This window comes from Rhipicephalus microplus, unplaced genomic scaffold (genome assembly GCF_043290135.1).
Source record: "Rhipicephalus microplus isolate Deutch F79 unplaced genomic scaffold, USDA_Rmic scaffold_314, whole genome shotgun sequence".
NCBI classification, from domain to species: domain Eukaryota; kingdom Metazoa; phylum Arthropoda; class Arachnida; order Ixodida; family Ixodidae; genus Rhipicephalus; species Rhipicephalus microplus.
The window spans coordinates 17,501-19,660 of NW_027464882.1; positions in this window are offsets into that span (position 1 = coordinate 17,501).

Sequence of the window (2,160 nt, forward strand, 5' to 3'; positions counted from 1 at the left end):
TTTCGCGCCGCCCCGGCTGACGCGGTTTCGTGCCGCCCCGGCAGACGCGGTTTTTTGCGCCGCCCCGGCTGACGCGGTTTTTGCCGCCCCGGCTGACGCAGTTCGGACTTAGCACTTTTTGGCTGAGCCTGGCTGGTGGCCCACTCACTCGATCGCCATGTCTGTTAGCCACAGTTTTCCCGGTGGTGCCGCACCCGGGCTCGCCCCGGCTGACGCAGTTTTCGCGCCGCCCCGGCTGACGCGGTTTCGTGCCGCCCCGGCAGACGCGGTTTTCGCGCCGCCCCGGCTGACGCGGTTTTTGCCGCCCCGGCTGACGCAGTTCGGACTTAGCACTTTTCGGCTGTGCCTGGCTGGCGGCCCACTCACTCGATCGCCATGTCTGTTTGCCACAGTTTTCCCGGTGGTGCCGCACCCGGGCTCGCCCCGGCTGACGCAGTTTTCGCGCCGCCCCGGCTGACGCGGTTTCGTGCCGCCCCGGCAGACGCGGTTTTCGCGCCGCCCCGGCTGACGCGGTTTCGTGCCGCCCCGGCAGACGCGGTTTTTTGCCGCCCCAGCTGACGCAGTTCGGACTTAGCACTTTTTGGCTGAGCCTTGCTGGCGGCCCACTCACTCGATCGCCATGTCTGTTTGCCACAGTTTTCCCGGTGGTGCCGCACCCGGGCTCGCCCCGGCAGACGCGTTTTTTTTTTTCTTTCGCCCCGGCTGACGCAGTTTTCGCGCCGCCCCGGCAGACGCGGTTTTCGCGCCGCCCCGGCAGACGCGGTTTTTTGCGCCGCCCCGGCTGACGCGGTTTTTTGCCGCCCCGGCTGACGCAGTTCGGACTTGGCACTTTTTGGCTGAGCCTGGCTGGCGGCCCACTCACTCGATCGCCATGTCTGTTTGCCACAGTTTTCCCGGTGGTGCCGCACCCGGGCTCGCCCCGGCTGACGCAGTTTTCGCGCCGCCCCGGCTGACGCGGTTTCGTGCCGCCCCGGCAGACGCGGTTTTTTGCGCCGCCCCGGCTGACGCGGTTTTTTGCCGCCCCGGCTGACACGGTTCGGACTTTGCACTTTTCGGCTGTGCCTGGCTGGCGGCCCACTCACTCGATCGCCATGTCTGTTTGCCACAGTTTTCCCGGTGGTGCCGCACCCGGGCTCGCCCCGGCAGACGCGTTTTTTTTTTTTTTTCTTTCGCCCCGGCTGACGCAGTTTTCGCGCCGCCCCGGCTGACGCGGTTTCGTGCCGCCCCGGCAGACGCGGTTTTTTGCGCCGCCCCGGCTGACGTGGTTTTTGCCGCCCCGGCTGACGCAGTTCGGACTTTGCACTTTTTGGCTGAGCCTGGCTGGCGGCCCACTCACTCGATCGCCATGTCTGTTTGCCACAGTTTTCCCGGTGGTGCCGCACCCGGGCTCGCCCCGGCAGACGCGTTTTTTTTTTTCCTTCGCCCCGGCAGACGTGGTTCCCCCCCCCCCCTCCGTCTTTCTTTTTGTTTTTTTTTTCGCCGCGGCTGAAGTGGATTTTTCGGTGCCTCGACGCCCCGGTAGTCGCGGTTTTTCCGTTTCCGCACGGCCCCGGCTGACGCTGCTCGGTCACAGTCGCCTTTTGTGGTGATTGCAGACTTCTTGAGCGCGGGTGTTTTTTTTTTTGTTGTTGTTGTTGTTTTATTACGCATTCGCTCCAGCAGACGCTGTTTAGACTTTTTGTTTCCTCTTTTATCCTGCGACGAGGTGACGAGGTTTATTCGGTGCCCCGCCGCCCCGGCTGAAGTGATTTTTCCTGTCCCGTGCCGCCCCGGCTGACGCGGTTGGGACTTCGCGTTTGTTCGGCCGCCACGGGTTTTGGCGCACTCGCTCGGTTGCTTGTTGTTGCCACTTGTTGCGAACCCAGGTTTCTTGAGCGAGCGCGGGCGTTTTTTCTTCCTTTCTTTCTTTGTTCTATGTGTTAGCGAATCGGCCTTTAATATCACACGAGGACTCACAACCAACAATTTTCAGTTTGAAGTGTAAAAAATCTGCAGGTGTTGACGTAACTGACTTGCCCCGTACCCTTGAGTACATCCATGAAGTTCTCGTAGTACTACTAAATCGCATTATTCCAAGTGGAGAAATTCCCATAAACTTGCAAACCTCTACACGAAAATCGGTGCGCGTGATAAAGTTGAAAATTATCGTCCGATATCAAA